Consider the following 13,377-nt stretch of genomic DNA (forward strand, 5'->3'; position numbering starts at 1 on the left):
GAAGGACAAAGAAAAGATGGAAGCATAATAACAGGCTTCAAATGCATGAAGGGAAGCTGAAAAGAGAGGGAGATGATAAAGTACCTTCGCCCACACCCCCAGTTTGGTTGAAGAGGAAGTAATGGGATTAGGTTGCAACAAGAAAGATTAAGGTGAAATACAAGGAAAAATTCTACTGGTTAAACTGTGAAAGATTACCTAAATATGCTATGAAATCGGCATTGTCACTTACATTATCCTTTTTAAATTTTCAAACATCTCAGGCTTTGGAAACGGGTAGGGAACTAGCTGATTCCACACATTTTTCTCCAGTTCTAATATTTGGTAGTGTTTTGGAGTCTGAAATTGAGAAAGCAGGGAGGTATTGAATAAAGTTAAAGATTCTGATTATACAGGAAAATGTGCACTGTATAGCCGTATGGCTATGGATATTTACCATATTTTTGTCCTTAATGTTAGTAAGATGTTAGTAGGTTGTATAGAACTTATTTTTGAACCTGTAGGATTTTAGGTACTGTGGAGTTAAAAAGGTTTCCATTCTATTCAGGTTTCCTCTGTAGCTGAAAAACTGGGGGTTTTTTTGTGTCAGAAGTGTGCTGTTCTGTTTGCTGATGGGCAATAGTTTGGCAATGGTCATATTTTTAAGAAATAATTACTGTCCTTTTTCTTGAAATAACCATGCCTAATACCAATTACTAATTTAAATTCTGTCACTTGAAGTCTCTTTTCAGTACAGAGAATGAAAGTTACAGTTTGTATTTGTGGTGTAAAAATGAGCTTTATATTCAGTTGTCCTAAGATGTGGCTTGCATTAAAGATATATGTGCTCCGTCAGTTCTTTCTTACATTTCATGGTACAAATATATAGGTTGAATTATTTTATATTTGATTCATTGCTGCATTCCGTAGAAAAATCAGTAATAAATTGCAGGGGTCTTTTATGATAAGGGAAGTTCTGTGACTCTAATCTATTAGTTATCTGTTCTTACACTAATTAAAAATGGTTTCAGGCGGCCTGTGTTGTCAAATAGGTAGCCATAATGGAAAATTAAATTAATTTCTTACCTTGAATTATGAAATACTTTAAGTTGCACAGAAAGATTTGCATTCCTTCTTGGAAATAAATGGTAGTGCACAACTAGTAAGTCCAGACCCTGTGCACGTCCTTCAGATTTGTGATCTAAACCTCCTGTCTAGCAAAGAAAGCATCAAGTGAGAGTACCACCCAACTTAGCCGGTGAAGTTACAGCATCCTTTTTAAGCATGATCTCAATGTGCAGGAAAATAAGGGGGAAGGCAGAGATGAATTCTGAGGATGAGGGACTAGGGTGCTCTGGGAAGAGACAGGTCTGGATTTCCAGGCCAAGCCATGGGCAGTCGTTGGAGTTCTAATTCAGTGCTAGAAATATTTAAGTAAAAAAACCCCTGTCTTGAACAGAAGAAGGCACATTCTGTATTGTGGTAAAGATTAGAAGAGAGCATCACAGCTCAGCCTTGTCTGTTCCTGGGACACCTGGGAAGCCTTTCAGTCTGAGCTGCTGAAGAGCTCAAAAAGCAGATATTCCAAATCACTTTGACTGATTTTTTTTTTTCCAAGTTTTGCTCAAGTCCCATTTGAGGGACCATTTCGAAAGCATGAATATTGAAATTCAGTACTAGAAAATTCATCATTGAATATTATTGGATTTTGGAAATAAAGCAGCTTTGACTGTAGATGGGAACAGGTCCTGGCTTGCTGTCTTGGTGGTTTCTCTTGGTGTTTTGTTTTCTTCAGGTTCTTGCTCTGTTATGTGCTGCATGTCTGGGAAATACACAGTTTTTAAATAGAAATTCTAGAAAAAAATAAAGTTGTAAGTGTACCACAGACTGCTCATAAAGTACCAAAGGAAAAGACTGTGGGAGATTGCTTGGAACAATTTTGTTTCATCTTAGGGATGATTTTTAGTACTATTTTCAAACTTATTAATCATCTGCTTAGTTGTCAGTGTTAAAAAAATTGCTCTAGCTGCTTATCATCTTGTCATTTTCTTTATGCATGGTGTTTTAAAAAATTATTCTTACAATTTATGAGATGCCAGGGAAAAAAATCTTTACATTAACTAATGACACACGCAATGAACGTATAATACATTTAATAATAATAAGATAACGTAAGCATTTTGCTGTATTGTCATTTTCTTTAATAACGGGATAACAATCCAGGCAGCATTCAGTTTTCCCAGAATTGTGCTGCCATTGTTGCTTTTGCAGTAGGAGGAGACTGAGTGTCCCAGCACAGCAGGAACATTGTGTCTTAAAGTGCACTGATTGTTCTCTAAGCAGCCCTGAAAGGCACCTGAAACACTGGTGACCATCCTGTAAAAGCTTCCAACCACACAGGCTGTTGGGATGACATTTTTTAAACAAGTCTGCAGCATTTTCATTGCCTTTATAGATAATTTCCTTCCTCTGTTATCACACACGCTGGACGTTTGTAATACCAAAGGCAGCAGCTTCCCCCTACATATGGTTTGTAATCATTCTGTTTGGAAAGGTGTAGTTAATCTTTTACTGGAAGCATCTGATTTTTTTAACCACATCTTCAAACCATTATCAAAAGCCAGTATGTTTTTAGCAAATATACACCATGTGTGCATCACCTGTATTTGAACACATATGTGTGTACATCTACACGTGCTGCTGCTTGAATGCATTCCACATAAACTTTGACACCTAGACATGAGCCACTCCACCGGCATGTAACTACAGGAAATGCCTCAAGACATTAAAAAAAGTAAATCAGACAGGTACCAATAAAATATTAAGTTGTCAGGGTTACTTTAAAGTACCATAGGTGAAGGACTTAGGCGAAGGACTTTGGTGAAATTTAAACCAACAATCGATTAGTTGTATAGATATCTATTTGTGATTATTTGTGCTGGTTAAAAGAATAAAAATGAAACCTTATTAGTGATGTGCTGACACTGAAGTTATATCTGGAGGATGATCTTCCATGGTGTTCAAATCTTGCTGTTCAGAAAATGTGGTTATTCTGCTGAGTTACTGACAGCTGAGATGTGGGGTTTTGAGAGAAGAGGCCAAGGGTGCCACAAGCCATTACTTCAAGTGTCTGTGAAAGAGAGACGTGAAAAAGATGTTAAACTCATCCTGGCAGCAGATTGATACTGGTCTCCTTGGATTCTAGGTTCTATCTAACTTTTAAAGGTGCCTGATGGGTGACTTTACAAATTGTTTTCTCTGACACTATTTCTATCATTTTTTACCTGTTCAGCAGTGGCAACTTTCATAATGCGTTTCCATCATGACCCTCTGTGGAGGAACTGATTCTGATTTCCTTCCTTTCTTCTCCAAAAGGAATCCTGTTAAAAGCTGCCATAGGCACCCTCATGAGCTCTGTTCCTGTAGAGCACAAAGGGCAATCAGTGTGTTAGATATTTAAAAAAAGAATCGAGTTTGATTACCTAAAAGTAGTTGTGGGGTTCCTTAGGTGGGCTGCCTACACCAAACCCACTCTAACGTACATACATTTAAGTAATATGCATTCTGATGTTTTAGCAACAAAAGCATCAATTTGAATTAGGTTGTCTATGAAAAAATAGGAGAAATGTGCTGAAGAGAACAAATTAGAAATAGATCCCAGGACAATGTAAACAGGATGCCTTTGTTTGTTCCCCTGCCATATTCTTAGAATATGGTTACACATGCCTATATGAATATGTACACAGCATGTGTATATGAAATTTTATGGACAGCAGGTTACATAATTTCACACATTACAGAAAGCAGCCTGTCTTTCATAAAGGAAAAAGTTGATAACATGACAAGGAAAACAATTTTTTATTTGCTTCCTTTTTTTAACTAAAATTATAGCGTATGTAGTTGAAAGAAAGGTACCTGCTAATTCACATTTAGACTTATTTTTCAATTATTCAAAAAGTTATTTAAGCAATGAGTGAACAAAAAAGCAGCAGTCCTAATTTTTCATGTTAACACTATTGCTATGTAGGTTTAAAATTAGCTGTAGTTTGGGATTGCATAGGGCAGGTAGAGAAGCATCAAATATAAAACATCTGAATATAAATTTTTATGACTTACAAAATGGAATTGTTTCCTTAAGAATAATTTTATTTAGTAAATATCAAATATGCTGCCATTATACTATGAGATTTGGTCCCAAAACACCTGGAGACTAACAGCTTTAGGAATGTGTGATGTAGGATGTATGATGCTATTTCAACAGGCAAAGTAAGGTGGATGCTGTTGACCTGAGAAATAGATTTTTGAAGTCCAAAAAGGAGAGAAAAAATCTTGCATTTAATACTTTATTATGAGACAGCTGTAAACTTGGACTGTTTTTCTTCTACAACACACAGTTCTGTTTAAAAAAGGTTTCTGGTCCAAAATCTTTTATTCTAGGGCCATGAGTCCTGTTTAAGGTAGGGCTAAGAATGAGGGCAAAGAGCTTATAACTGACATCTGCTGGAAAAAACAGAAATGTAGGAAGCATAAATATCCTTAATTAGCAGTATAAACATCAGCAAAAGCACTTCTGTGTGTTCCTAAAGTAGAACAAATGTTCAAATGGGAATTTTGTCTCTCTTGGGTTTGAAATGGCAGCTTGGGATACACAGGTTTTATATAGTTTTTCTGCTTAGCTGTTTTAATGTCTAGCATGTAGGGAATTGTATTTGTGGATTTCACTGGTGCAAGGTCCTGTGTTTGGAATTCCATCATTAGCTCTCTAAAATTTACAGGAAATTTTTTGTATTAGGTTAAATACTGTGTTCAAGAAACCCTCTTTTCACAGCGACTAAATATGAATTGCAAAAATCAAAAGTATCTGTAAGTCCAGTAACTTTGAGGTTAGTCACAGAAAGAAAGGATTTTCAGTGGATTGGATGCTTATGACACAAGACCACAGGCGCCTATGTGAATAAAGACATTTTATACAGAAATAGGTAAATGTTGGAAATCAGTAGAAGAAAAAGTATAGTGTGGTCTGTACTGTCTTCAGGTACTAGAATACAGAACTAAATTAAAAAAAACAAACATTTGCTTGTACCTTGCTTTGTAAGAAACAGTGTGTCACAAGTTTGCAGCATTACTCTGTGATAAGAAGCTGTAATTTAGGATTATTCAGACAAATAAAATCTCACTAAATTCCAGCAGATAACATGTTTTTGTTTATGCTGTACAAACAAAATGTCTGAAGGTTTTGACAAACGAGGGGACCATCAAGAAATCCCGTTTTGCAGTAGTAGTGGTGCTTTGTTTTGTTTATCTTAATTTATTTTTTACCTTTCAGTGTTGAATAGAGATGAAACCAATTCCTCAGGCTTTTAAAATAAAATACCTTATCATAGAATAAAAGCACTTACTATTAACGAAAATGCTGGAATTTGGTTTTAGTAGAAGGAGAAGGGCTTCTTGGTTCATATGGAACACAAAGAAAAGGGATTCTAGCATAATAAACTATTCAAGAAAAGCTTCATGTTGCTTTTTGCAGAGATTGTTAGAGTAGTCAGAATAAACACTCTTTTAAGAAGACCTTTTTCCCCAAAGGTGATTTGAAAATTTATTTTCCTTCCTATAATGAATGCTGTTTGTTGAACAGTGTCCAAGATAGTCTGACCACTGAGTGAAGCTTGTGCTTGGGCTTAGTTATGAATTTAAATTAGGTTCACTTCAGTCAGAATGTATTCAAAATTAGTCCTGTGCTACTAAACCAGAAGTGATTTGCCATAGGAAAAAACTTAGTTGAGGAACTTGGAAAAAGGTATCTTTAAAAATTACTGTTCCTTTTTTTTTTTTTTTTTTTTTTTTTTTTTTTTTTTTTTTTTTTTTACTGACAAGCGAAATGCTAAGCAAGCCTCTCAATATGCTTTTAATTCTGGTGTACACATATAATTTTCTTTTTGATTTTTTTTTGTAGATTAGAACATTATTATAAAGTATGATTTCTAGCACAGTTAATTGTAAGTTGAAACAAAAAACTCAGACTAAAATTAGGAAACTTTTTATAGATACATTTGTATTCCATAACCTACTTAGAATAACCTTAAGTGAAGGACCTGGAGTTACACTTCAAGGTAGGCATTATTGTCAAGTATCAATAGACTTTTAGATGTTCATAATTTTAGGAGAGAAAAAAGAAGAAACTGTTGAATGTAACATGATTAACCCCCAGAGACAGATTATTTGCGTGGCCATGAGATTTCATAAGGTTTTGACAGGATGCCTGTTCAACATGTTTAACGTTTTTGATGTTTTTTTCCTTGACTGCATACGGAAGATTTTTATAAACTTCCTGTCAAGTACAACTGTTTTAAGCTATCTCTTGGTTCTCTCTATTTGATTTTGCTTCCTAAACCAGGGTGTGTGAGCTGATTGCAGGATGGTCTGATTTTAGGAACGGTCGGCATGGCAAAGCACTGGTTCAAGCATCACCTGAGGATTGCTGTTAGAGTGCTTGATTGTGGAGAGCCACTGACGTTTTTTTCTTGCCTAAGAAAGTTTTCTTTCCATCCTGAACTATCAGAGTGTAATTGTGTAGTTAAATCACTAGTAACCAATTTATCAACTATGGTTTTGTTCCTTAAGCCTGATGGATACACTAGGCTGCTTTGCATAAATGTAACTTCTCAATCTAGCCAAGTTGATTCTAATTTACTCAAGTGGAGTGGGAACACCACTTTTTTCCAATTTCTTCCAAATTTTTAAAAAAGAAAAATGAAAAAGCCTGAATTTAAACTGTTTCTGAGGTCTACTATGCAACAAAAATATCTGAAATAGTAAAAAGAATAGGAACAACATGTTCCTTAATCTGTGTAAGTAGCAGGCGTTTCATGCTTGTTCAGCATCTTATGCTGAGAACTTAGAATTCAGGCATCCTTTAATTAATCACCACTTATAGCTTCTACAGATATTAAAGAGATACAGCAGTTTGATTTATATTATTTTCCTTTATCTCTGTGCTTATTTAATCTACTCACAGTGATTAAGGACCATTCTCTTGCTGTCACTGATGTTAGTGATCAGGTCCTCCTGCATGCTCTTGTGGAACACAGTTTTTCTGACAACGACGAACGAGTAGTTGCATTCTCTTTTTTGTGGGTTTTTTTTTCAGGTTTACATGCTATAAATTCATTTTATGTGGTAAGGAATACTTATAAAATGTATTTCTTGTGTCTGAGCTTTATATCAGTATGTTCATCTTGCTAATGAAATGTGTAGATCCATTGGTTTCCAAATGATGTTCCTAGAGGAGGTAGGCAGGGCATGAATAGGAAACTTTCAGCTGTCTAGAAATGTACTGATGTTGTCAGCCTCTGATGAACAAACATATTTTACCCTGTGTTGAAGGAGATGTCAGGAGCTCACGTAGATGCTGTGTCTGGCTCAGGAGGCACTGAGGGCAGGCAGCTGCAAGCTGAACATGACATTTTGTTAAATCACTGTTACTTGATCCTCAAGCCTTTGACTGAAGCCAGTCTTCTCATCCCCAATGCAGTAGAAAAAGTGGGAATTTTTGCTTGTTTTTAATGTTTGCATCTCCTCTTCTATATGTGTTTTGGATCCTTTCCCTGAGGGCGTTCAGGAACCCCCTTCAAGCTGGTGAGAAAATAGATTTTGAGGCATTGTGCAGGTCATTCCACAACTGATCAAGTGAAGGTCCTCAAAAAAACTTGTAATGGCATTTCAGTTTGATTGCAGTTGATTCTGTCTTCATTTTCTGAGTGCTAAATGAAATACATTATAATGCCAGACCACATTAGTTACTTAAGGGGGAAAAAAAAAAAAAGCCTCCTTTGCAATGGAATACATTAATAATCAGTCGTATTTTGTACCTCCTAATGGCTAATGGAGGGAATGATTTGCTGACTTCTTTAAATTTTGTGGCATTTTTGCCTGACAAATTGTGTAATTTCTTCTCTTTGGGCTTTTATTCAGAATGACCAAGTACACACAAATAGTTGCAATCACCAGTTGTTGACTTCAGATGTTTTTCACCTTAGATTGGAATTTTTCTTACCTTTAAGGCTGCTATGAATAACTTTGAATGCTTCTAAAAAGTTTTGCATTTCATACTGCCTTATAATAATATTTTTTCTTTATTTTTTGTTGTGATTTATGATGTGTTCTCTTTAGAGAGAATGAGGGGAAAAATAACAGCCTTGTGATGGAAGGAAGTTTTTGAGCAAAATTTCCAAAATAGTAGAGAAGCTGCTGTCTTAAGAAAATTAAAAAAGACATAAAAGCAACAATAATAACAGGTACTAGGCCTTCTATTGCCTGAAAATTCATAAACACACCTCAGTATGGACATTAGACCATGAAGGCATCCAAAATCTTTGCTTTATATTTTTGCTTTGAGAATAACTCTCAAGACTCACTGTTGTAGTTTTTACTAAAGCTAGTAAAAGTTTGTCTGTCAGATCTGAAATTATTTCTTTCTGAAGTAATTCTAGTTTTCTCTTGTGTTTTCATGTGAGAAATCTCTTTACTGAGAAAAGTAAGAGTAATTTAAGGATTAATATTTTGAATCTTGTGAAATGTCTCTTCAAATGCTTGGATACATAAAAACTTGTCCCATGAGATACAGAGTTCAGGTTTGAGTTGAACTCTTAAAATCTGCAGGTTAACCCAGTTAAAAATTTGTAGGCTATTTAGCTTTTGGTGACTAATATTAATTATATGTTTAGAAATGAATAAGTGGAAGGAATGAAAAGGAAACTGATAAATATGACACGTTAAACTTACCTCCAAATAAAGTATTCTTGATAATTTCACTTGGAATTTTTCAGTTTTCTATGTTCAAAGCTAGTGTAAAAGTTTCAGTTTTTCAAACAGATTAACATGGGAAAATGAAATTGCTGCTACTGTATTTCATGACTTCATGTGGCAATGTTTTGGTTCGGCATGTTTTTTGGTAGAAAATGCATATTAACAGCAAGCAATAAAAATTCTGTACAGTGGCTCAGTATTGGCATTAGAGGTTTCAGGCACAGCATTAGTCTTGTTAATTGTTTAAGATTCTGCTCAGTTCCTAACAAGGAAAAAGATCCTGTCTTTCAGTGTTAATCTTGTGTGTTGCATTTTCATTATCTACTTGTATAAAATGAAATTATGGTTTTCCAAGCTGTCTTTATGCTGTTAGTTGCTGATGATTAAAGACAGCTTTACTGTGATTGCTTGAGAGGTATTTATTACAAATAAACAAAAGAAATCAGTTCACTTTTCAGGATGAATGCTTTGAACAAAAGGAATAATGAAATACAAACACTGTGGAGCTATTTTACCAGAGCAAAAGTGGCTAAAGAACAAATACGAGCCTTTAATAATGAGGTCTTTAAGTTCAACCCAACTAAATTTTGATTTCTGTCACAGATAATCAGTCTGCTTGTTGTTTCTGGATTTATTAGGATAAATATCCCACTTCTGGAATGTATGTTTAGTCCCAAAAGCTAAGGAGATGACACCTCTGATTTCCAGATTGCTTGACTTTTCAGGAAAAAGTAATTGCCTTACCAGTGGTCACGTAATCTCAGTAGTGTTAGTTCAAGGTTGAGTGAAATTGTCTGTATTTTACTATGTTCCATATCTGAGTGACAGAAATACAAAATGTTTGTCTATTCTGTTTACTTTTTCTCTCTGTCTCACAGTCCTTAGCACTATCTTAGTACACCTATGTTTTTTCTTCTCTTTGCTATTAGGCTACTATAAAAAATAAGTTAATTTGAGACCAAAGAAAGATAAAACACAAGTAAAATGAGGAAAAGAAAATTAGTTGTATATATATGTTAATTATTAAGACTGATTTATTTTGGAGGACAATCCAGTCACTCTAAAATGACAGTTCCCTTTCTGCATGTACAGCAGTATGTTCTATGAGCAGCTTTTTCCTTTTTTTATTCGTACTCTTGTTTTCATTGGTAATTGATTCACAGAAGTACTTTAGCTCAACTTTATTGCTGCTCAATTAATGATGTGCAAAAGTATTACTGGGCACATCTTTTTGCTTTTACATTGTCTGAAAGGCTGAATGGATGTATTTCCTGTAGAAGCAATTGTTGAATGTGAAACGGGTATTGGGGCTTCTAACTAAATACACATTCCTAGAGAATTAAGTGACCTGACAGTTTTGCAGGATTTCTAATGTAGAAAATAGTCTCTGTAGGGCAGTTGTTGTATGAGTAGACTAAAGGATTCTATAGGTGAACATTTACAGGGAAACTGAGCATTAAAATGTTGGATCTAATAGAAGTTTATACTTGCTATTTCTTACTTAGCCTAGCCTAAGAAGTGCTGTATCTCCTTTTCTTTTGATTTAACTTATACCTTGAATGTTAGCAAAACTAACAAGGTAGCACACCTCAATATTTAATGGCATTGTCATATCTTTCCTTTTAAAAAAACATCAGCAAGGTGTCTTACAGTAATTATCCATGTGCAGCTATGGTTTAGCAACCTTTCATGTAAGCAAACATATTTACTTAAATCATCTGTAGTGAGCTCCATTTGAGAGAAAAATGCTCTTGCAGCTGTATGTTGGAGATGGGGGCTAAGCAGTAGGTAGGTGTTTTTAAATTCAATTGTTTAAAATGCACACTGCATGGAAATAGTGATGAGTATTCTTTTGTTGTCAGCATCAGCAAGAACATTTATATGCTGAGCTGGCAACTTGGAATCAATCATACAGTGGATTTATTATTTAATAAATTCTACAGGGTTGTGATTTTGCAGCGTGGATTTGCTCTACTGGATTATATTGTTTTCATATAATCTTTCTGTTCCACTTAGAATCTGCCTGTTGTTCAAAAGAGTATTTTGAGCTGCTTTTTCCCTAAAAATAGAGTAGATACTGCATATTTTTTCTTGTTTTTAAAGCTCTAATGTCATCGTTTCACTTAATATGTAAAAATAACAAAACAAAAGTTTAAATTCTATATTTTAAGCAAGATTTATTGTGAGCCATGGATTATTTATTTTAAATATTTATTTATTGGTAAGAAGCATGGTAATTAAGTATTTCAAAGAACTGTTTAAACAAAAGCAGGCCTGCATGATATAAACCCAAGCTGGAGATGAATGCACAAAGTAGAATGGAAAGACCTGGAGTTGGGCTGAACTCACTGTTTCTGTCCAAGGGTGCAGCGCAGAATCATGGACACATCTAAACTCACCCAGTCCAACCATTACTCCAGCACTGCCAAACCCATCCCTGACCCCCATCCCCAGGTGCCACATCCCCACATCTTTTAAACCCCTCCAGGAACGGTGAATTCACCACTTGCCTGGGCAGCCTCTCCCAGTTCTTGACAATCTTTTCAGTTCACTTCAGTAAACAAATTGAAGTGCTGGCCTCAAAAAAAGTATGGAAAACATAAATTGAATCTGTTTTCCTGACTTCTGCCAGCTGACAATGATTGGTACACAATACTGTTTTAAAACTGATTCCAAGACTTGGTCTATTTCTGGTAGCATTAGGCTGGGAAAGTTCCTGCCTTAGCTGCTGTTTTAACTGTTGACTACATTATTATCCCAAGAGAAATCATCCACTGAGAGTGCTTAAGCAGAGAGAAACAAATAGAAGACATTAAAGAAAACATGTAGAGGAGTACAGAAATATTGAGGAAATGGAAGAATGTCAGTCTTCTTCCAAATGTCCTACAATATTGTCCCGCTTCTGCTACTGCATTTCTTTGTTCACATGCACTCATATTTGCTTCAGTAACAGCAGTGATGGCTTAAATGAATTTTTTTGGGGTTACACCCCACATAGAGATCCACAGATTGGTAGGAATCCATTTTTCATCACACACTTGCAAGCCTGAGATAATTAACTGCATAGAAAAAACATTAAAATATGCTTTTGTTGCTTTGAAACAGGTTTTTTTTCCAGGTGAGAGTTAAAAAGTGTAAATGCAAAGGTGTTGTCTTTTTCCATGGTATTATCCAGGAACAATGAGATTGATAGGAACTTGCTGAATGAGAGTAATAAATGTTCATTGAAGTGCTGCTACTGTATAATCATTTATGTTTTCTACTCTCACATATGTGATCTACTTCCTATTAAGTGAGCAGTAATTGTGGGAGCAATCAATTAATGTTAGTTGACAATAGCTTTTCTATTTGTCAAAACACTGACAGCTTTTGGAATTTGCTTCAGAATTCACCCTTTTAGCTCCTTTATAACTTTGGTGCTGTCTTGTAATGGAGCATCACTGTTAAGAGCACTTAACTATAAGCAGAATAAGCTGCTAAGAATATATTCCTGTATTTTTCACTGAAAGCATTTCAAAGATTTACACAATAAAAATTAACTCTTGGAAAAAGGCTTTTCCAGCTTAAAGTGCCTAAAAAATGGTTCCATAAAGGTGGAGTGGAAAGCATGAATGGATTTGGGAAAACTGATAATGTAGTGGCAGCACTTCAGTGAGCATTTATTTAGAGTGTCAAGAGGATAGCAGAATTACAAAATGTAGGATTTTGTGGTAACTGTAGGTATTTTCCTGAAGTGTTGTGTTATGAAACAGAGGAAAAACATGACACATCACTATGTCCCTGCAGAAATTTCTGGTGTTTCTTGCAGACAGATTGAGTGCCTGGCACCTCCATAGTAAGAATTCTTCCTTGAGTCCAGCTGCCTATTTAATGAGCTCTGAAGGCTGAACAAACCATTGAAGTCCTGAAGTGGACATACTATTTCAATAATATCTTACATTTAATTAGGTTTTCACATTGTGTAGTACCTTTTTTTCTATTTGTCTTAGGCTGTGGCAGAGAGGTGAGTGTGTATGGGATGGGACACTGTCAGAGAAGGATTTATTGTGTATTATTCCTTATCAGTATAAGGGAAGTTTAAAGCTCAGTCTGTGGTAGAAATTCAATATGAGACTATAAAGTGGAGAATAAACTTTTATCTTATACAGGTCACCATTTGGTACCATATCTGTTCCCAGGCAGGACCTCGTATATCAAATCCTTTATCTTAGTCATAATTAAAACTTCAGTGAAAGCATAATATGAACATCATGGTAGGTTCAGAGTTACTTTGGATTAAAGAAGGACTTTGACTGTGGTGTGAATATTAGCAGGGAATCATTCCATTGATGTGAGGACACATTTACCAGGGAGCGATCAGTCAGCTCTGTACACTTAGTTGGGAATAAAAAAATGGCTGCTTAAACAAGATAGTAATTCAAATAAGCATGGAAAGGAAAAGGAAGAAGAGAGCTCAAGAACTGGGAAAGATGTTTTTGAGGTGAGAATCTATCAGGCAGCAACAGTGGCAGTGAGAAGACCACTGTGGAGAGAATTGCTTTGGCCTTAAAGTGGAGTGATGATGCTGTTCCTGTGATTCTCCATGAGTTCAAA

At 35.4% G+C, this 13,377-nt stretch overlaps 1 protein-coding gene across 9 annotated transcripts in view; it reads left to right on the plus strand.

The window, feature by feature from the left end:
- The window catches only part of ATRNL1 (attractin like 1), a 432,362-nt gene that overhangs the window by 118,897 nt on the left and 300,088 nt on the right, over nt 1-13,377 (plus strand). The gene's annotated exons all lie outside the window — the stretch shown is intronic.

The sequence above is a fragment of the Hirundo rustica genome, chromosome 8 (genome assembly GCF_015227805.2).
Source record: "Hirundo rustica isolate bHirRus1 chromosome 8, bHirRus1.pri.v3, whole genome shotgun sequence".
Classification (NCBI taxonomy): Eukaryota; Metazoa; Chordata; class Aves; order Passeriformes; family Hirundinidae; genus Hirundo; species Hirundo rustica.